General features: G+C 35.4%; 1 protein-coding gene across 1 annotated transcript in view; it reads left to right on the top strand.

The window, feature by feature from the left end:
- The window catches only part of FOXP2 (forkhead box P2), a 371,655-nt gene that overhangs the window by 58,218 nt on the left and 289,646 nt on the right, over window positions 1–23,791 (top strand). The gene's annotated exons all lie outside the window — the stretch shown is intronic.

Raw genomic sequence — 23,791 nt, 5'->3', positions numbered from 1 at the left:
AAGGATGACAAGGCTTAGAGGGGTTGAGTAAGGAGCCCAAGGTCACAAGCCAGTGAAGGATGGGGCAGGAAACCTTCTAGAGCCTACATTCTTAACTCCTGTGCTATCTTTCCATTACATAAAACAAATAATTTCATGTTTATCATTTATTCTGTCTTCCTTTTTGGTAGAATATATTTTGAGTATGTGATATTTAAGATATAAAACTGTCTAAGAGTCTACTGTTTAAAGGACAATGAAATTTTACTTAATACGTATTTTGATTGTTTCATTTACTTTACAAAAAGAAGTGTTAATTATTTTTGCCTTACATCTTCACTCATGTATTAGTTAGCATGTTTTATAGTCAATTAAATATGAAAATAGAAGAAATAATATTTATGGAGATGCATACTGGTATGGATGGGGTTTATTAATGAAGTCAATTAGTGTCTAAAATCCTAGGTTAATCTGATTTGTTACACTTACAATGTTTCTGAATCATAAAATAATTGCATAATTACGAATTGCACATTGATTAAAGTGATTTCAAAGGACGACCATAGTTGGACTTGTAGGGTATCTCTTGAGGAAATTCTTTGAAACAGAACCCCCCACTTATACATAAAGAAAATGACTTTAAAATATCACTAAGGATCTATGTAATACTCTATATCAAGAGACAAATAATGCCTGTCTGAAAATTAGCTGCACATAAGTGTGTCTGGAATGAATAAAAGAATAGTAATCACCACTCAAAACTGATGTATTATGTTTTCTTTAAACACCTAGTTACTGATGCTGTTTTTTAATACTCTCCTATAACGTTCTCCTTGTACGAATCTGTCTATGCCTCATTTAACATCATTTACAGTGTACTGCTAATGCTACTCAGAATGAAGCTGGCCATGGTCCTTGATTAAACCCTTCTCACGAGAGTCCCAGCCACTGTTCAGGAGTCCCTCAACATATAATTGCCTCTAATTCCAGAGAACCAGGGGCAACTAAGAAGGCAAAAGCATTTTTTCACAGCTTTCTTGAGGGATAACTGACACAAACTGCGTATATTTAAATTGTGCAATTTGGTAAATCTTGATAAATGTATATTGTCTGTGCAAACATCATCACAATCAAGATAATGAACACACATCTGGCAACCCCCAAATTTCTCCCTGCCCCTTTATGTTCCCTCCCTCCCAGCCATCCCTGTCTCTACCCCGTCTGCAGGCAGCCACTGATTTGCTTTGTCTCTATATATTAGAAATTTTTAGAATTTTTAAATAAACGGAAACCTATCTTATGTACTCTTTTTTGTCTGCCATTTTCACCCAGATTATTTTGAGATTCATCGATGTTGTGTTTATCAGTAGTTCATTCCTTTTTATTGCTGAGTAAAATTCCATTGCATGCACTGCACAGTTTATGATTTCACTTGTTAATGGACATTTGGGTTATTTCCAGGTTTGGGCTGTTACGCATTAAGCTGCTATTGAGCATTCATGTACAAGTCTTTATGTGGACATAGATGTTCATTTCTCTTAGGTAATATCTAGAAGTGGAACGGCTGGGTCAAATAGTAAGTGTATATTTAACTTTTTAAGAAACTGCTAAACTGTTTTCCAAAGTGGTTATACAGTTTTACATTCCCTCCAGCATTGGATGGGAATTCCAGTTGCTCTCATCCTTGCTAAAACTTGGCATGGTTAGTATTTAATTGAAGCTATTTAAATATGTGTGTAATAGTATCTCACTGTGGTTTTAATTTGCAGTTTCTTAATGACTAATTATATTGAGCATCTTTCATATGCTTATTTCTCTTCTGTACAACTTCTTTGGTGAAGTGTCTGCTCAAACATCCTGTGCATTTTTGAAAGGATTTATGGAAAACAGCAAGATACAGTTTGTGTTGTTGATAGATACAGTTCTTGTCTAGAGAGCTGGTATGGGTTATCCTCTACAACTTACTTAATTGTATTGAAAATATTCATAGAATTATTCCCATGATTCTGTATATAACATTTGATTGCCTGTGGAGTGGTTTATGTCTGTGGCAGTGAGATTTGATCAATACAATAAAATTGTTTATTTGCAAATATAAAGAGTAAACTTTTAGAATAAAGGGCAATTTGCACCATTGTTATTTTCAAGAAATATATAGAGTGCTAATGGTATATTTGTTGTGTACATTACATCAATTGAAAACATAGTAGCTCATTATGTATTACATATGAATCCCTGACAAAAGCATCTTTAACAAGAAGAATAAAGCATTATGTGTCTACAATAAGTAGTAGTCTTTGAGTAATGCCTTAATATTATATTGAAAATATTGGTGCTTGATAATCCAAATAAAACTATAACTCAATCCAAATTCAGTTGCTTTATTTTCATAAGTGTTATCAAATATATTTTATTTTAAATATATTTTGTTTTATCAAATATATTTATTCTTCTCTATCATCATAAAAAGTATCATATAAAGTAGTAATTAGTTTCCCCAAATGTCACAATATAAAACGTGAAACAGGGCTCATTAAGACACATAACATATTTTATATTATCTTATCTTACAGTATATAATAAATGGTAATGGCACAGATGGGAAATTTCTGTATGAGTACTTTTACTACCTTTTCCTTCACTGTTATGGAGGTGCTTGAAATTAATATCATAATCAGAAGTATCAAATAGCAATATGGCAAAAAATAAAAACTACGTTTTTTAAAAAAGTTGATCAAGTTGTTTCATTGTAGCACTATGTTAACTATAGTATCAGATATAGGAAACTATTGTATAGCATTCACTCATTAGATGTCAGATGTTATTACCATGTCTGAACAGGGTGAAATTTCAAGTCCATTGAGTTAGAAGATGAGAAGGGCCATATTTGCTGCACTTCAGGCCTTAGGATCTTAACACGGTTTTTGCTTCAGCCTTGTTTTAGAATTTTACTCGTGATTAATCTAGAAGGCAGCATCAGTAGCATAGAACAATGTCATAAATTTCTGTATTAGTTTTCTAGGACTTCTGTAACAAAGTACTACAGATTGGATGGCTTAAACAGCAGACTGTATTGTCTCACAATTTTGGAGGCCAGAAGTCTGAGATTAAGTTGTAGGCAAGGTTGGTTCCTTCCGAGGGCTGAGAAGGAAGGAAGGATTTGTTCCAGGCCTCTCTCCTTGGCGTGAAGATGTCTGTCTTCTCCCCGCACTTTCACATTGTCTTTCCTTTGTACATGTCTGTGTCCACATTTCCTCTTTTTTAAAGGACACAGTCATATTTTGGATTAGGGCCCACCCTTATGAGCTCATTCTAACTTAATTACCTCTATAAAGATCCTATCTCCAAATACAGTCACATTGTGAGGCACAAGGGGTTAGGACTTGAACATATGACTTTTGAGGGGGACACAATTCAGCCCATGATAATGGTCCTTTGTTCTGATAGTTCCAAATTTGTATTTACAGTGTTCTTGAGAGATTTTCAAACTGGAAGTCACAAAGTCTAATTTGAATGACCAGGAAACTATATTCCTGAATCCTTTAGCCTACTAGATATAGAGGAAGAAGAGGTTTTGTTATGGTATTTGCAAAGAGGTTAGGCTTTGGAGAAGTAACTAATCCATATCACATGGGATAGGATCTCTTTAGAGACTCCACATCAGCTTCTCACCAACTGTCGTTAAGAGAGTTCTTTAGCCCTACACCAAAAACCCCACAGATCTCATCCTATCCTGATATGACAGGAATCTTATAGCATTGCCAAAGACAAGGTCTTCTTACTGTCTGAAGTCTTATTTCCTTATTTATGTATAGATGATCTTCTCCTCCAGAATTTCCATCTTTCACAAACCTTTCTTCAGGTATCATCTTTTCTTTTGCCATTTGTTAATCTGTAGAGGAGCCTTTGCTTTATCAGAAGCTCTATCTATCACAGAGTTTGGAGGCAGATTTACTGTCATCCTAGATCCCCAGCCAGCTCTCACTTTTTAAATCATTGCTCAATGAAAGATGATATTCACACACTTCCAAGCACAATTCTGAACATACTAGCTGTAATGCCAACCCCTTTTCTATTATGAAAGCATATTGGAATTTACATGAGAGTGGTGTCATTATGGAATGAAACAACATTCAATCCATTCCAGTTTCTTTTAATAAGAAATTTGGTAACCAGTAAACTTAACGGTTATCAAAGGGGAAAGGTGGAGGGAGAGGGATAAATTAGATGTCTGGGATTAACAAGTACACACTACTATATATAAAATAGATAATCAACAAGAACCTTCTGTATGGCACAGGGAACTCTAGTCAATATTCTGTGATAACGTAAATGGGAAAAGAATTTGAAAAAGAATAGATATATGTATATGTATAACTGAATCACTTTGCTATATACCTGAAACTAACACAACATTATAAATCAGCTACACTCCAATATAAAAAAAAAAAAATCAGAAAGCTTTGACACTTTCTTTAGTAACACTCTACTCCCTGTAGGCCTCACAAGTGATCAGACTACTTCTGAAACTTTGTTTTAAAGAGATAACTACTTTTATGAAACCCACTCCTCCTTTAAGGCTTGGGTCATTCAGCTGTGTCACCTTCTACCTCTCCTCTCCATTGTCATCTACTGATCTCGACGTCACTTCTCACATTCAGTGAATAACTTGGCACAGAACTCAGAGTCTTCCTCCCCATTCCATATCTCATCATCATACTCGGTGATATTTTTAACTATTATCTTTTTAATTGAAGTATAGTTGATTTACAATATTACACTTGGTGATTTTTGAGCTAATATGTGTGACCCATCTCATACAGTAGTTTTACAGTCTCTTGACTGGTCCACATGGTCTTTATTTCTGCTTTACTTTAGCAACCCACTCCTATTGTCACATCTTGAACTTTGTCATTATCTGAAACAGCTTTACTCACCAAATCAAAAATCCAGTATTTCACTTTCTAGCCATTACCGTATCTCATCAAATCTTTTACTTCCTTACCCCCACTATATATTCACTGGCGATGAATTTCTCTCAGCCTTTCTCCTTTTTTCATATTAACATTTCATTCACCCTTCTGCTATACTTGATTGGCAAAATGCCAACAACACTGACGCTACACCTACCAAGACTGTGCTTTCTCCGCATTCCCCCTCTCAGACTGTCAAGGGGAACAAATAAGCTTAAATTGCTCTTGTCTTAAAAACAAGGGTCTCCAGCATTTATTGTTTGTAGATTTTTTGATGGTGGCCATTCTGACTGGTGTGAGGTGATATCTCATAGTAGTTTTGATTTGCATTTCTCTAATGATTAGTGATGTTGAGCATTCTTTCATGTGTTTGTTGGCAATCTGTATATCTTCTTTGGAGAAATATCTATTTAGGTCTTCTGCCCATTTTTGGTTTGGGTTATTTGTGTTTTTGGTATTGAGCTGCATGAGCTGCTTGTAAACTTTGGAGATTAATCCTTTGTCAGTTGCTTCATTTGAAAATATGTTCTCCCATTCTGAGGGTTGTCCTTTCGTCTTGTTTATGGTTTCCTTTGCTGTGCAAAAGCTTTTAAGTTTCATTAGGTCCCATTTGTTTATTTTTGTTTTTATTTCCATTTCTCTAGGAGGTGGGTCGAAAAGGATCTTACTGTGATCTATGAAAAGCGAACCCTCTTGCACTGTTGATGGGAATGTAAATTGATACAGCCACTATGGAGAACAGTATAGAGGTTCCTTAAAAAACTAAAAATAGAACTACCATACAACCCAGCAGTCCCACAACTGGGCATATACCCTGAGAAAACCATAATTCAAAAAGAATCATGTACCACAATGTTCATTGCAGCTCTATTTACAATAGCCAGGACATGGAAACAACCTAAGTGTCCACTGACAGATGAATAGATAAAGAAGATGTTGCACATATATACAATGGAATACTACTCAGCCATAAAAAGAAACGAAATTGAGTTATTTGTAGTGAGGTGGATGGACCTAGAGTCTGTCATACAGAGTGAAGTAAGTCAGAAAGAGAAAAACAAATACCATATGCTAACACATATATATATGGAATCTAAAAAAAAAAAATGGTCATGAATAACCTAGGGGCAGGACAGGAATAAAGATGCAGACCTACTAGACAATGGACTTGAGGACACAGGGCGGGGGAAGGGTAAGCTGGGACAAAGTGAGAGAGTGGCATGGACATATATTCACTACCAAATGTAAAATAGATAGCTAGTGGGAATCAGCCGCATAGCACGGGGATATCAGCTCAGTGCTTTTTGATCACCTAGAGGGGTGGGATAGGGAGGGTAGGAGGGAGGGAGACACAAGAGGGAGGAGATATGGGGATATATGTATATGTATAGCTGATTCACTTTGTTATAAAACAGAAACTAACACTCCATTGTAAAGCAATTATACTCCAATAAAGATGTTAAACAAACAAAACAAGGGTCTCCCTGATCCTATAGATGATATCCCAGTTCTCTTTTATTCCCTTCAAATCCAAGTTTCTAAATGCTTTGTTTCTTCTTTTTCCCCCTCTATATCATATAAGTTTGTTAAAGGAGTTAAGAATCTCTGTGAATACCTGCTCAGTTATTTTTAATCCATTAAAAGTTCTGAAATTGCATATTCATGAAAAATATACAAGTGACATCTCATAGTTATTTTTTTAATGTATGGGATTTTTTTTTTTTTTTTGCGGTACGCGGGCCTCTCACTGTTGTGGCCTCTCCCGTTGCGGAGCACAGGCTCCAGACGCGCAGGCTGAGCAGCCATGGCTCACGGGACCAGCTGCTCTACGGCATGTGGGATCTTTCCGGACCGGGGCCTGAACCCGTGTCCCCTAGCATCGGCAGGCGGACTCTCAACCGCTGCACCACCAGGGAAGCCCCTATATGGGATATTTTTTAAAGGCATATGTTGTGGAGAGAGTGTGTATAATTGCAGCTTTGATGTTTACATTTAATGGCAATTAAAATTATTTTCATATCTGTAAATAAATGAACATTGTTATTGCTTGTCCCACCACTGTTTACAATTCTGAATTTTATTCTTTGGGGAAATGAATAAGTCATCCGTCTATAATTATAAGACATGACATATCTGTAACTAACCTTCTAACTTTTGTTCTCTGTGTTTTTGCGTATTACACTGGTAGAAAATACTCTTTTGTCCTCAGAAGCAGCCCTCCCTCCCCTTCTAGGATTTAGGGAAATAAAAATAATAGGCACTCTTTCAGAAACAAGCCAGACTACTGGGGAACTGAGCATCTAGCCTGACCTGTGTGGGCCCCTCTGTGGAGTCCACAAGTACCAGGTTAGTTTGGCCTCCATAGGTGGTTCAAGTCTGGAATGAGATCAAACTTGACTCTACTTTGATTTACCTGTCCCATGGGGAGGCTGCAGCTACTTTGGGCTTTTAGGCTTAGGGCCTTTTCTATAAAGGTACCAGAATATCCAGTAACCATATGTGTGGTGTTTACCTTTGTTCTGCAGGAACGGAAATAAAGAATTCATATTTTTAATAATGCACTTAGGTCAGAGTTATTTCTCTGAAGAGTTTTCCTGTTTTCTGTGGCTCAGATGAGATTCTTTTGGAATGTAATGAAGACTGCATTTTGGGCCTGTCTTTCAGTGAACTGAAACATGCCACAGAGCTGATTCTTATCTGTAGCAAGTCATTTATGTCATTTTAAAAAATAACTAACCTTTGATCTTGTGTATCAGCTGGGAGACAAACTAGACTGTGTGTCTTTATGGAGCAAATGCTATATAGCCTGTTGAAGGGGATGGCCAGGGCTGGTTGAGGAAAGGGGTGAATAGCATTGTTTCTTACACCTATAAGAAAAGTACCTCTGTACCCTTAAAAAAAATGCCCTTTAAAGCTCTCTTCTCCTACTGTCCTGGACTCTCTGCTTCTCTCATTTGGCCATTAACTTTTAACATGGATAATCATTTTGTTTACATTTTGGTACTTCAGATGCCAAAATCTTCAAGCGATATTTAACTCTGTTCAAACCACTTCTGTCCTCATTTGATGAATTTCTGACTTTTTTCTTGCTATCATTTTTAATTAGTCAGTTGGTGCCATTGTTATCTTTATCACTGTCATTACCTAACCAAGTGCCTCCAATGAATTTTACAGAACTAAAGACTTTTCCTGTTTAAGAAGCCCCGAACTATAAAAAGTAGCCTTACTCTCTCATTGCAATAAATAAATTAATCTGTAAATAAATCAATAAAATGTATCTTCTAGCACTTGGAGCAGCTTCCAGTTTCAGTTAAGTAACTGATTTTAATCTTACCACATATCTGCATACTGTCAATTTTGTGTGCTACACAGGTTGGCTGAGTGATTAATTTGGAAAATAATTTCATGAAATGACTAATCATCTTGTTTAAGCTACACGATATAAAGAGCATTCTGTTAATTCAGGGTCAGGCCAGAAGGTAAGGCAAGAAAGTGGCCTCTATGTGGCTAAACTTGAAAAAGTACAGTTGAGAAATTACATGAGGACTCCAGGAAATAGCACCTCTAGGAAATACTTCCAGGAAACAACACCTACTCAGAGAGTGAGGAATGATTGCCGGTTGCTGTTAATGCAAGCATCATATGTGTAAATATTGGCAAGCTTGGAAGCTTGGGTTCAAAATCAAGGAAAGCTCTGTGAGTACCACATGTTATTGCAGATTTCTTAAATGGTGTCAGTGAGAGCAGTAGAGAAACATTTTTTATCAATTCAACTAATAAAACAGATGCATCCTTCTAATATTTTTGTCAAAGCCGAATAATGATAGTTGTGATTCAAAACAATGACAGGACACTTTTTGGCATAATATAGACGTAGACTTATTAAATTATATTCATGATTGAATGAATGATTACCCATCTAAAAACAAAGGGAAATGGGGCTAGTCCAATGTCACTCAGACATTTTCCTCAGCTGAAGGTCTCTTTATTTATTATTATTATATTTATCTGTATGATGTGGGGAGGGGTTAATTTTTGCCAGTGAAGAGCATATTTCAACCATTTGCCAGTAAGAGAAGAATCAGAATTGAGAAGCCCCCAGTCTTAGCTCACAGAATTTCTTGGAAGAAGTACAGATTACTATCTAGGTTATTGCTCTTTTTTTTTTTATAACTTGATTAACTTTCAGGTTTCTTCTTGGCTGTTTGAAAACCCTTATAAGACTATAAGGCTAGATTCTCTTATGCTGGGAACTTATTATTATAATACATATAATTGCATATATTTGGTGTGCTTAAGTAGTACAAAGTAGCATCATGTCTTGAAAACATACTGCCCCTAAGTTAAATAATTGCAGACTGCTATCACCTGGGATAGATTTCAGAGTGATAGGAAATCCACTTCAGATAGCAAAAACAGAAACCGGGATTGATTAGTTCAATTAACTGGAAATCAGAAATTAGTTTGGGTTTCAAGATTGGTTTGCTTTATTGGTTCAGTGATGTCATTAAGCATCTGTCTACTTTGTCTACCACATCTACTTTCTCTTCACAATATCAGCCTTATCCTAAGGCTTATCTTAAGCTGTCTCCCTTTTGTGGTTGCAAGATGGCTGCCCACTACTCAAAGGACTACAAGGTTCTCTAGCCACGTCTCAGAAGAGGAATAAGGAGTGGTTTCTATAGCTCTTTCAGAAACTAGAGAGCTTCTGTCTTAGAGGTCTTCAGTCAATGCCTTCTCCAGTCTCAGTGAGCAGAACTGGGTCATATGGCACCCACAGGAATTAGTTTACAAATACACTGATTTCATAGGGTCTATATCTACGGGTACTTACATATTGACCCTGAACATACTTTTTTTCAATATTTATTCCACCGAATATTCTGAGTAGCAGCAATGCAGTTTGGACAATTAACGTTTAATTAACTTCTTGCTTACAGCTAGTTAAGAAATTGTCATTTGTCCCAATTTTTGTCATTGATAAATGAGGAAAGGTTGGCTGGAGGCGACTAGGAATGTTCTACCTTTCTCTTAAGAGAGAGTGACAAGAAATATGCCTCCACCCCCACGTTCCTCTGTTTCACTCCTACCTTCTCTCCCTTTCTCCTTCCCTCCTACCACTTTTGGTGGAAAAAAAGGAAAGAAACATGTTGCCTTTATTTCTCCTGGTAGCCATCTTTTGACTGTGAGAATAACCATCTATAGGATAAATCCAATGCTGTGAAGCCTTCATGACATTGTTGAGTCACTAAATCAAACCCACCCAACTACTTCTGACTTTCCTATTATATGCAAATAAAATTCCTTCTTCCTTAAGCCAGAAAATTAGGTTTTCTAATGCTCATGGCCAAAAGTATTTTTAGTGCAATTTTTAAGCCAAAATGTCAGTTATCAGGAAAATGAAAATCGATGTTGTAACATTACCACAATATTTACTGTACAGATTACGATGTGAAGAATATAATCAACTCTTAATTTTCCAAGCTAAAAAAGACTAGGAGAATAATGTGTAATTTAAATTTGCAAAACATTCAAAAGTCATTTTAGTTTGGCTTTGGGTAATAGTTGGTGTTCTATGTACAAAGGCTTTGATATGCTTTGTGCTCTTAAAACAGCAGTGAAGATATACTTCATCTCTTTTAGGAAGTGCTGGTAATTTTCTAATTTGTTTAGTCTCTTAGGGGCAGGTACATCTTTTTGGAGTAGAGCACCATCCTTGTCAGCTAAGATAGATCTGCCCTTCCTTCTTCTCTCTTCAGAGGCTTCTCTCTTCCTCTGAATAGAGCAGTGCTTTGGCTTCAAATGATCTCCCATCAGAGAAATGTTAGGGAAATATGAATAAACATTAGGGACAGTACTCAAATCATGATCAAACTATATAACGAATTATATTTGGTGTTAAATGTCAATAAGAACTTGAAAGCATAATTTGCCTAGGATAATTAAGAATTGATTTCAGTATCTTGTACGAACATAGAGAAAAACATACTGGGAAATGCCTTAATGGACTGCATTCTTTCTAACCAATATAAAAGAATGGTTGACAGTATAAAAGGAAAGAGAATGTTTAAGATAGTTGCCATATTAAATTAGAGTTTGAAATGGCCAATGAAGAAAATCCTCGTTACGGTCGGAAGCAGACTGTATGCCTTAGGGAGAGTAGACTTCAAATATAATTTGTTCAGCCATAATAATGATAGTTCTATACCTAAGAATGCTCAAATTATAAAATAATTATTTCAATGGAAAAAAACTTTTAGGAGCAACAGAGTTGACAACAATTTGTTTTTTCCATAGACATTTTAGTAACAACTTTCTAAATAGCAGTAAGTGTGCATTCACACAGTTCAGCAAATGTAACATTTCGTGACATCTAAGGATCTTCTCATTACTTTTGGCATTGTCATTAATTCAAAATATCTTAAACATTATTAAAAAATTTTGCAAAGTGTTATGAAAAAGTAAAAGCCCACTCAAAATAAGCAGCTGAGTTGCTTATGGAATGCATTTTTTCCAAGACTAGATTACTAGTTCTTGATGAAGGTTGAAAGGTAACAGAATGGGCTGAGTAATGCAAATAATATTTATGTCATTTATTATTATTATTATTTTTTTTTTTTTTTTTGCGGTACGCGGGCCTCTCACTGTTGTGGCCTCTCCCGTTGAAGAGCAACAGGCTCCAGACGCGCAGGCTCAGCGGCCATGGCTCAGGGGCCCAGCCGCTCCGTGGCATGTGGGATCTTCCCGGACCGGGGCACGAACCCGTGTCCCCTGCCTCGGCAGGCAGACTCTCAACCACTGCGCCACCAAGGGAAGCCCTATTATTTTTTTTTTAGTGACTAAAATCTACTTTAGTAAGAATATCTGAAGATCTAAGTGAGTCCATAGCCCAAAATCCTAAAAGGGAGCCTTAAAATTCTAACGGTGTTGATATGATGAAACTATCATGACCTGTGGGGTGGGATGGGGCAGAATATAAGGGAAAAAAAGACAAGTAGAAAAAAATCTGTGAACTTAGAGTATATGGTTAATAGAAAATTAGGGATTCATAACCATGAGAAAACATCAGGCAAGATAAACTTGAGCTTGGTGTAAGGCTTACAAAAATGGCAAGGAAATTAAAATTGTAAGCAGGTCTTTTTTGAGCCATGTTCAAATAGAAAGAACAATGCATAGATTTATTGCTTAGAATAAATGGTGAGATGTTAAAAGATTATGGTAAGATAGTAGAATGCAAGTCCTACTTTGCTTCTTTTTTATTAAGGAGAGTGATTTGCAATGGGTAGAAAAAACAGATTGCAGAGGAATTCTAAGCTAAGTGAGAGAGAATACTTAGCTACTTTAGTGTCTAGGGTCATACAGAATGCAAGTACTGAAACAACTTATGCTTATCACAAAACCAAGGTGGGTGATGCTTGAAATATCAAAAACAGGAAGAATTTAGACAAATTGAGGTGAGCTCAAGGGACAAATTTTTAAAAGTAGAAAAGCTGGATGTTAGTAGAACTGTTCAAATTGGTCTTGTGATTTTTGATAATTAAGTTGAAGGTGTGTGAGTGTTTAGAATTGTTGGTATTACTAAAAGCCATGTATTTTTCACTAAGGGTATGCTACATAAAATCAAACTTGTTTTCTTCTTTGATAGAATACTTAGTGAAAGCTGTGAATATAATTAATCCTGATTATAGCAAGCCTTTTGACAAAGTCTTTGAAAATATTTGTGTGGACAAGTTAGAGAAAAATAGATTGTAGAATTAAATGGAGTATAGCTGCCTCCATACTGGATGATCATACTCTAGGTTTGCTTGTTAATGGATGGATGACAACTAGAAGAGAGGTCCATGATTGACGTGCCAGAGACCCTATCATTTCCAACTCTTATCGTTGACTTTGAGAAAAATGTAGGAGAGACCTCACTATCAAATTTAAGGACGATATAAGGTTGGATGGCAGATTTAAAATAATCCTTATTCAAGCAGGTCTCAATAGGATCATAGACCAAAACAAAGAAAGTAGAATTTAATAGGGATTCATTCATTATTTTTTCTATTCAGTGTTCACTTATTAAGTGCCTTTTATACATAAAGCCCTTAGCTTGTTGCTGAAGAGGCAAAGATGAATAAGACATGTCTCTGTTTTAGAAGTATAAAAGACATTTTAAGAAATAATTGTGATTAAATATAAGCCTTGCTATATTATAAGCACATACATTTGTTATGGAAGCATAGGTTTGTGAATAAATAATGGATTGAGTGGGAAATACTAGATACAGGTTTTTGGATGAATTACAAAATAGTAGGCATGCTTAGTTTAACATTATGAGGGGAAAAAATGTGTCAGTGACATAATGTCAGTGCCTTAAAATGTAAATGCATTAAAAGTATAATGTTTAAACAAAGTAAATAGAAACTGTTGTATCCTGATCTGTGCTCACCTTTCAAACGGATGTGATTAGAAGTGAAAGAATACAAACACAGATATGCAGATCTAAGAGGAGATGCCAACTAAATAAACTATCTCTAGTGTTAATAAGGAAAAAAGCTTAACAGTTGACTAAACTATGACTGTCCAATTTTTCCATGTTACATTTTTTATTCTTACTCAACCTTTTTTAAGGTTATTCATTAATGATGCTTATAATCTAATCATAATTCATCCTGTAGGTTAGAAGTTACCTTCTTTCATATCCCTTCCCCTGTTGCTGATGTGTGTGTATGTGTATGTGTGTGTTTCAAAAGTAAAATTTACGCCAATGATAAGAGAAAGGAGCAAACTTGTGATTGCTAAGGGATAGATTCATTATTCCTGTTTATAAGGGATACTTACTTGTATGTCTTCAATTATTTTCATTAAAATTTTTTTGTTAGAAGTTTATTTAATTCAGGTTCTTCCTCTTAAGAGACATTTCGATTTAAAGTTGACTTTTAACCAGTGGAATTCACCTCAGTTGAATTAGCCTTAAGTACTTAATGTCTTTTTGAAGCTCATTTTCCCCTTCAATTTTATAATAGTTTCACGGTAATCACGGTAGCATTTAATTTCATGAAATTTGTTTCTCATAACCGATTTGTTTAAGAAAGTGTACTTGAGAAAGCAAAAAATAATGTTTCTCATATCAATATATTGAAGTTTGGTGCTAGTGTTTCTGGTCTTCAAGGTATACATTTATTTTAATCAGTGACCAGTTAGCTCACTGGGCTACCCATGTTGTTAATGAAGGCGAAGTCGTGGCTTTCATACTGGTGCAGGCCAGCAAGCTTCTCTTTGTTATGTGGCAGAGGATATACCCCTCACCCCAGCCAGCTGGCTGGCAAATGTGTGCAGTTGGTGACAAGGAGAACTGGGTGAGACTGTGTAGATGGATTGGTGCAAATTCATCACCATAGCTAGGAAAATAACCCTGAGCGAATGTCTCCCTAATGGACAACACATGGTTGTTTATATTCAGTTGAACTGTAGATATATAGTTTGTCATTAATCTTACTTACAGAAAATCTCACTTATATTTAATAGATAAAATGCCTTCCTGCTTTAATTCTTTTGGATTAAAATTTTATAAGTATATTTGACAGATATTTCACATTTTGTTTTCACACAATATCATTCTTTTACGTGTAAAATTTCGTAGCTTTTTAGGACATTCTGGATTTGCAACAGTCTTGTTTAGTTTTTAAGACCATGAGCAAAAATCACATGAACATTGATGGTTTTGATGAGACTAAGTCAGTCTGTGCTGAATATCAGTTGTGAAAAAATGTTTAATCAAGCACATAATCTTTGGCTAGTACCATTCAGACATCCCTTCCTCTGCATTTATTCGTATGATTTGGGTAAAAGAGTAAATTTAGTACTGTCTTGGTATTTGGAAGTCTGTGTGCTTTAACCAGCACAAATTAAATTAAGCTATTCACTACTTTCAAAAAGGGTGCTTAATAATGTTGAGTAAGCTTTCAAACTCAGTTTACTTCAGCATACACTAATTACTCCCATCTAATCATGCTGTATCATGTAATTAATATGAACATAGCTAGGATCCACTTTTAATTTTTTTTTCTTTCCGCAGGCTGTTATACAAAATAGCATTACATATATTTAAAAATTAAAATTTAACAAACCAAGTCTAACTTTTCCTTTAAAAGCAGTGTACATTTCGTTTGGTCATCTCAGACATTGCATAAGAGGCAACTTTAGTGTAATTGTATGCATTCTCTTTTAAAAATGGTGAGTTTAATTTAATACAGCCAAAACCTGTTTTATTCTTTCAGCCTAATTAATCATCAGATATCAAAACCTTAGTTTTAGAACAAGTAGTTTATGGAGTGTACACAGTGAATTCCTGTTAGGCTCAAAATGGCTCTTTTAAACCTGTCCAGAGTTTCGATTCTAATACAAGATGTAAAATATAAATGTTAAAACTGAGTACCACTATTGGTAAGGAAGTCTGAGAGCCATGGAATATATAATTATCTGGGCTTTTCAAAAATTAAAGCTCTGTGGTTTTCACTGCATAATTTTTTACATTGAAATGACTTCTGTGTTTAGAGAAGATTAATTTCTTTAGATCTCTAAAAGACCATTTTCAGACCACCAGGATCTGACAATAGCTCTTTACTGAGATTTTAAGTTGTTTCAATCTAATTTTTACAATATGCTATAGCACGGTACAATTGATAGCAACTGTCGTGTAGGTTTTTTATTCTTAATGTAGTATCAAAATTTCCCTATAGAAAGTGCTTGGTACTTCTCATACCTTATTTCTGAAAAAACAATTCTATACTTGCATTCTGTGGTTATTTGATATACCACACACACAAAAGGAATATATTTAATTTTTCAGTGTGTGTGTGTGTGTGTGTGTGTGTGTGGTGTGTGTGTGTAAACTTAGGAATGTGCTACTAATCATTTTTCCAGAAATTCCTATTTTTATGAGTTTTAGAGTTTTTACAGTCAGTATGAATTCTGTCAGAGTGCAGACCCACTGACAATACAATCATTTAAAAATCTAATTACTTTCACCTGTTTAAATAAGTGAACTTCATGCTGGAAAACGTGTGCAAACTGCCACGGGAAGTAGTTGAACTCTCGCTCAAGGAAGGTTTTCCAGCATCTTTTTTTGTCCCTTGAGGTGTTTATGTCCTTTTAGAAGTCTGTATGGATTTGGTCTATAGCCACAGATTTGTGACTAAATGACTGTGTGAGCGAAGCTACTAAACAGTAATAAGGCTTGGATTACCAAGCTGTTTGAGGTTTATTTCAAAAGCTTCATGTCTGATCTCATTAGAATACCTATGGGTACAAATGTTGTTTTTCTCTGTATGTTCTAAACATAGAGTAAATGATAGATCATAATTAATGTACTAAAAAGGCACATTTTGCCTCTGTTTTCATTTTACATAATTAGTTCACCTAAACCTAACAAATACGAGTTTGTTTTCTTTTCCTTTTTGTTTTTTTGTTTTGTTTTTAACTAAAAAGCCTGCCCTGATATTATATAGAAAGAGAAGATGAATGTTTGTCACTGAACTCCACTGGATTTAAACAAATCAAAACAAAAGAGAATAATTCTCTAATAGTTTTGCAACACATTCGAAATGTAGTCGGTTGTTTGTTTGGGAAGGTGAGTGGAATATGTGTTATGAAATTTCTCAGCAGCAATCATTACACATTTTCATTCGATAGACTTTTAAGCTGTCACATCCTTATTTTCTTTTCCTGGCAACAATTATTGCGTCATGAAATGAAGATAATTGTAATTTTGTTTTGTCTTAGATGCCATTTATAAGATATGTTATACATATTATTACCTCTCATTCCTATTAGATTATTTTTTTAGTAAAATTAGAGTTTAGTTGATTCAGGGGAATTATACTACTGCCTTTAAAGCATTATTAGCCGTTTGTTAAGATTGGGTATTAAGGAATTCAAATGACCAGGTCCTTTATTTTAATAGGGAAACAAATTCCACTTAACTATTTTGAATTTTTTTTCCTCTCTTCGACTGTGTAGAAGCATGTACTTTGTGTGCAGGCTAACTTACAGTGTATGTGTGTGCCTGTGTGTGTGTGTTTTATATCAGGTCTAAACGAATGCTTTTAGAAAATACGATTTACAAGTATAGTTCAGGAGTTTTAAACTCGTATGTCTTTGGGAGCTAAGGAAGGCCCACAAATGAGTAAAATAGGCTTTTGTCAGTAAATTAGGAAGTGATGGAGAAAGACAAAACTGGAGATTACAGGCCCCTGCTAAAGGTATTCAAATCCAATTGTTTTAAAATATGCTGTGTTCTGTCATTATCAAGGAAAACACTTTGACTGACTGGATTTGGTCTTCAGGACACCAGCTGAGACTTCTAAAACGCCCAGCTTTTTTATACATCCTCAGCTAGGGATCCTCTGCCATGGAGGAATCACCATTGTGGCTCCTCCAATCTGATGTCCTTGCTTTCAGAAGTATATCAGGTTTGTCTGCGTAAGAATTAGTTGGTTACTAAATATTCTACTCTGAATAATAGAGCTGTGAACTATAAAACAAAATTAATCTTAAAATTAGTGCTTTAGAATACACACAGTTACATCGCTGCACCTCTGTAGGTCTTTACATCCTTGAAAGCTGTTTCTGCTGAACCCTGAATACAAAAGTTTCTATCCCTACAACAGACACACCTATCAACTATTCTTTGATCCTCACTGATGTGCTAATACTACTTTGTAATTGTGTCAATTAATATATTAGTAATAATATAATTCCATTGCTTTCACGCCAACATTTCCCTTTTAAAATTGTAGAACATTGTCCCGTTGTAGTGAAGACAAGAGTATCTATGTAAGAGGACTAAACAAGCCCTGTAATACGACTGGCAATTACATGAATACACATGTTGTATACGTGTGATTGTATACATAAACTGTAAAAATTACATTTTTTGATCTGGCTTTGTACATTGAAAAATATCTGTTTTTCTAAAAAATTACCTATCACACTGAAATTAGTGAAACAGACACATTTGTTTGGGCCTAAGGGCAAGTACTATTCCAGTTTTTATAACTGTTAGTAAAACATCTGTCTGATTTTAAAAGCTGAAAGGCATGTTAATTATTTTCTTTAATTTTTAATTATTATTTTCAGTTGCAACGATACCCTCACTAGTCTAAAGTGACTTTTGAAACCTGTGTTATTTACAGTATAAATTTCTAATTGAACTAAATTATACACATCAGATTGTACTCCATGGCATATATGGAATTTGAAGACAAATTCAAGATTGGGTATTTCACATAGATCACAGAGAACACAAACTGGGGATGCTATTTAAAATCTGCTGATTGATATATGTGGCTTTATTTTTAAAACTAAACAAACTTCTGCTTAAAATTCATTGTTTGATAGAGTGCCATTTTGAGAATATAGATGATTTTAGATCATTTATGATCACTGTGAAGAATAGCCTTACAACAATTTTAATAGTGATTATGTAGGTCCAGTTTTGGAGGCCATGCTGATCATAGTCAGAGCCTCCACCATGTGTGTTTTTGAGGAAGGGTGGCAGAACAGTGGGTGTAAGTCCCTCTACCATTTTGAAAAGATCTCTAGTCTCTAAGGGGACTCATAAGGAGGACTGAGAAGACCTAGTGGAAGGTCCAGCCTTCCACTGGAGGTGGCTAGTGAACAGGCACATACATAAAATCAACAGCCACTGCTGTAATTGTAGCATTGCACGAAAATAAATTATGTGGCAATAAACAGAACTGTGACGTTGTTGCTGACTAGGGTGCTCTGACAAACATTTCTGTTACCTGTTGCCCTATAATAAACCACCCCCAAACTTAATAGCCCAAACTAATAATAATAATTTATCTTGCTCACACAAATCTAAAGTTTTGGCAGGGCTCAGCTGGAAATTTTGTCTCTGTTCTGCATGGCTTCAGTTGGAGCTGCTAGACTGAACCTGTAGGATGGAACCCCTTCAGGTAGCTCACTCACAAGCCTGGCAAGTTGGTTCTGGCCGCTGGCTGGGAACTGAGCCAGGGCTGTCAGCAGAGCGCTTTGGTTCCTCTCAATGTGGGCTGCATGGGCTTCCTCACAGCTTGGCGACAAGAGTTCCGTAGAATGTTCCCAGGGGGAAACTACAAGGCTCTGATGCAGCCTTGAAAGTCGAAGAACATCGCTTCTATCTCCCTCTATTTGTCTAGCAAGTCAGTAAAGCCAGCCCATTTTTAAAAGAAAGAGGATTAGACTCCATCTCACAATGGCAGGAGTGGCCAAGAATTTGTTGCCATTTTTAATCTATCACAGCAAAGGGGGTGAATCGCAGCATTGCCTGGGTAGAGGGGACATTGATATGCCAAGAGTTCTGCTGAGTCCACTGGGGGCAAGCTTCCTGACTGTAAATACCACCACTTCTGCAACCAATTTCTAACATACAGGTAGCATGTACTATGGTATGATGGCACTATGGTCAGATAATACACTAAATGCTTTATAGGCATTTTTTAAATTACATTTTCACAACAGTCCTTGTAGGTGGATGATGGTATTATCTGAGGCACAGAGAGGTTCATAAACTAGTAAGGTTCATAAACTAGTAAGTGGTAAACCCAAGGCTCGAATGCAGATTGCCTTCATGCCACAGTTCATACTCTTAACCACTATATAATATAATCTCATGTGAGGTGGCTCATCTGTCTCCCTCTTTTGACAACCAGTCTATGAAAATACTACTTACTCTGCTTCATCTAAAAGCCACCTATGAAATGACTTACTTGAATACAAAAGTGTGATAACTAAGTTTCTCTAAAATAATTGTCTTTTGAAAGCATTAGAGACATAGAAATGCCATAAAGATGGAGTTCTGTGTTGAGAGCAGGCACAGCTTACAAATGGAAAGCAAATACACTATGTCTTGAAGAAGGAGGTCCCAGGATGCTAGAGGCTTGTGTTGGGAGCTGATGAAGGATGCTTATCAGCAGGCGAGTCAAAAAGTATCTGAATCATAGTTGGGAAGGCTGAGGCTGGAGTCAGGAAAATGTTCACAAAAGCCGGGTCTGAAGACTGAAGCAGGAATACAAACCAAAGAGCTATTAGTGAGGTGAGAAGTTCTGTTGACTTCGTAACTTTGACTCTTGTCCTCTCCTAATCCCTGCCTCTTGTGAAGCCACCTGTCCCCTTCTAGGACTTCCATCCTGATGCTTATCTGGTCTGAAATCTGTGATTGTTAGGCCCCTCAGATGCTGCAGTTTGTCTGTAGACCAAACATTTCTGCAGTATTGACAACTGAAACCATGCCTGCCAGCACCTGCACTTTCTTGTTTTCCTCTTCCTGCTAAGAGTAAGCTGGTCTGGCTTGGGCACTGCTGAAGAAAGGACATGAAGGCCCTAATAAATGGCTTGACTCTGCACGTAGTGTCACTCTCCTTAATGACTGCCCTAGTAGCCAAAAATAACCAGTAAACTATTATAACAATTTTTACATTATATCAAAAACTTACCAGAATAGAGTTTTCCCCCATGTGATTCTGGTATATAGAAATTTGGTATCCTTCTGTTTAAACCCCTATCAACTGATTTCTAAGACACTGTATAACACATTAAATTTTATTGTATTTATTATGTATTTATTTTACTACACTGTTAATTGCTTCTCTTTATATGTAGATACCATTCATTAATTGCCTCTATGTTTGTCAAAAAATAATATTCAAGGAGTTATATTTCTCTGCTTGTTTCTATTAAAAATTCAAAGGTGTATCCTAATGGAAAACATTTTGGCTTGAGGTTGATAGTATATCACACATAAAAATACATTAGGAGAGTAAAGAAAAAGTGTTTAATCTTCTGATTAAACCCAATTACACTATATCTATTAATGAAACTGAGTTGTACTTGTTCAAAATTCAAAATATTGGAAAAGAATAATGTTGTCTTTTGTATTGTTCCTGCGTTGTGCTTTAGAAACTTGATTCAGTTTTATGTCGGTCTCGGATGTTGTTTTTTTCTACTTTTAACTTTTTTTTACTGCCTTGTACTCTTCCCAGTATGTGAATTTGCCGACCCTTCAGATGTATTCTCGTTAGGTCATTGTATGGTTCATTAAAGTGTCCTTAGGCAGATAGAGATCACACAGGTTTGAAGAGTACAATCCTTCTCTGAAGTGAAGGAGTCGTGCCCCAGTGTCTTTAGGGGCATTCACTTGTCATGCAGTTGGCTTTTGGCCAACAGGGATGAACAAATTAGTAGAGTGTACCTGTGTTGGCCCTGTTCCTAGTCTCATTTATGTAATTGATGTCTGGTGGCCTCATTTTGGATCATTAGCATATCAACATAATGTCTGAGCCTGGCAAAGTGCTGCTTGTTGTCAGACATTAGCAATTTACCATAACATAGAAAGCAAGAGAACCTGACATTTTAACTGGATTGATGGCAAAAATCAAGATGGTAGCACAGGAGGCTCAAATTCAGTAACTCTTAAAGTTCCTGTGTGTTTGAAATAGTTAATAACAAGTTTAGATTTGTGTTAGACTGTTTTTCTATAATAGAGAAGACACGTTTTGTTAATAACAATACTATAAATATGGGGTTCTTTTAAATATTTTTAAGTTCCTTCACATTTCATTAATTTCATTTTCATTGCTTTCATGTTTAGTCAGTGTACATGTTTGTTGGTACCTATGACTAATTGTAATTGTTTTAAAAAGAACAGGTTTTTAAGCCAAAAAAATAACATATTTGGAGATGGTTTTAATTTTAGTGAAAGAATTTAGTGTGAATTAACCATCTTACATTGCTTGAGAAGAATCATAGGTTACTTTGTAGCCAGTCTGAAATACAAGCTTGAAATTCTCTATTCCAGATTTGTTCTCATGATGTATCATTAGTTTACCAGCTGTTTAATAATGCAAAACAAAACAGTTAAATAGACATAGTTCTTATTCACGTAGTGCTTCTAATTTAAGGTAGGTGACACAGACAGGGATGTTGTAACATTTACTACCATAAATATAGAATAAAAAGAAATAAAAATACTTTAAGAAATAAAATAAACATATGCAGATAAGTTATACTTGATGTAAAGGATATGTATTTTTAGAAGTGGATAAATAAACGCTGCATCTAGTAGGGTTCTACTTTTATGACCCACAACCTGCCACTTAATTCCTCTTAGTCAAATTATTCTGTTAATAAAATGAAAATTACTTAAAATTACTATAGTGTGATTAATGCCTTTTTCTCCCTTGAGAGTAAATATTTTATTTATTTTCTAGCCCCAGTGTCCCACAGTGTCTACTATGTAGTAAGTACTAAATAAATGTTTGAATACTAAATGAATGAGATTCACACTTACATTTTTTTAAATATATAAAGTTTCTGTATTTTTATCTGATTGCCAAAATGAGAATATATTTATTGTGGAACATAGACAATACTGAAAAAAATGAAGAAAATAGAAATCATTAGTAATATTTACTGTTAACATACTGGTATATCTACAAGCATGTTCTTCTCTTTGAATCTATACATGTATAGTTTTTAAAAATTATAATATGGTGGGTCTCTAAATAATTAATAACTTGCTTTTGTCACTTAATTATGAACATTTCCCAACTAATTAAATATCCTGCACCCAATTTTCTTATTAACTAGGAGCCAAAATGAATTCTCTACTGTGTCCTATAAATACTTTAGGCCCTTTATTCTCTGACGTAGGCATTATTTCTGTTTTAGTGATAAAGAAATTGAGGCTCAGAGAGACTAGTACTTACCAAGGTGAAACAGATACTAAGAAACAGAGGGGAGATTTAAATCGGAGCTGCCCAACGCCAAAGTCCATGCCTTTAACCACCGTAGTGTATTACCGCCCAATACTAATATAAATTAACTTATCTAGTTCTCCATTTTGACTTTTAGTTTGCCCATTCTTTTACTACTAAAAACTACATTGAGGCTTGTCTACAGATAGGAAGCAGGGGGAAATGGACTACAGTAGATAAGTGGAAACTTATAGGGGTGATGGATATTTATTATCTTGATTGTGTTGATAGTTTCGACTGTATATATATACATACACACACACACACACATAGTCAAAACTCAACAAACTGTAAACTTTATGTGTTGTTCAGTAGGCATAAATTATACCTAAGCAAAGCTATAAAAAATGTTTTTAAACTACTCTGAGATGAATGTTCTTATATGTAAACCCATGATTTTTTCCTCAATAGAATTCTGTAAGAGTTTTGGGGGGGGCTTAAAAAATATTCATATTTTAAGTACTTTATATGCAAACACATGCACCCTCAGAAATGTTGTATGAATGCACACTTCTTCCATTAGTGTATGAACTTTTGTGTTAACATAAGAGTATAATGATAGTCACAATATTGAACATTTACTGAGTATCATATATTCTGCTAGGTGCTTTATTATCTCCTTTAATCTTCATGTCACCAATTTAGATGAGGGATGAAAAAAAATACTTGGAAAGATTAAACAGCTTGACCTTGTAATATAGCTAGTAAATAGTAGATGAAGGATGTAAATTGTAGGTGAAGAATATGATTCCCCAGGCAAATGAACTATACTGTTCTACCCTTCACTCTTACAAATGCTAGGTATTCACTAAATCCTTATATTTTTTAGACAACTGTTTGAAAAGCTTTGCCCTAAGAACGAAGGTTAAGTCCCAAAAGACATTTAATGGGGAGGATTCTTTCTTAAGTAGGGCCACCATATTAATTTTCGTCCAAATTTGTACACTTACAAATGTGAAAAGGGGCACTGTTCATAATTAGGCTGGGACAACATATGTATACAGAGCATCTCCTGGAAAAAAGAAAATGGGAAAA

The sequence above is a fragment of the Phocoena sinus genome, chromosome 9 (genome assembly GCF_008692025.1).
Source record: "Phocoena sinus isolate mPhoSin1 chromosome 9, mPhoSin1.pri, whole genome shotgun sequence".
Taxonomy (NCBI): Eukaryota; Metazoa; Chordata; class Mammalia; order Artiodactyla; family Phocoenidae; genus Phocoena; species Phocoena sinus.
Note: the sequence above shows the minus strand (reverse complement) of the source record. Positions and strands in the feature narration are given on the sequence as shown.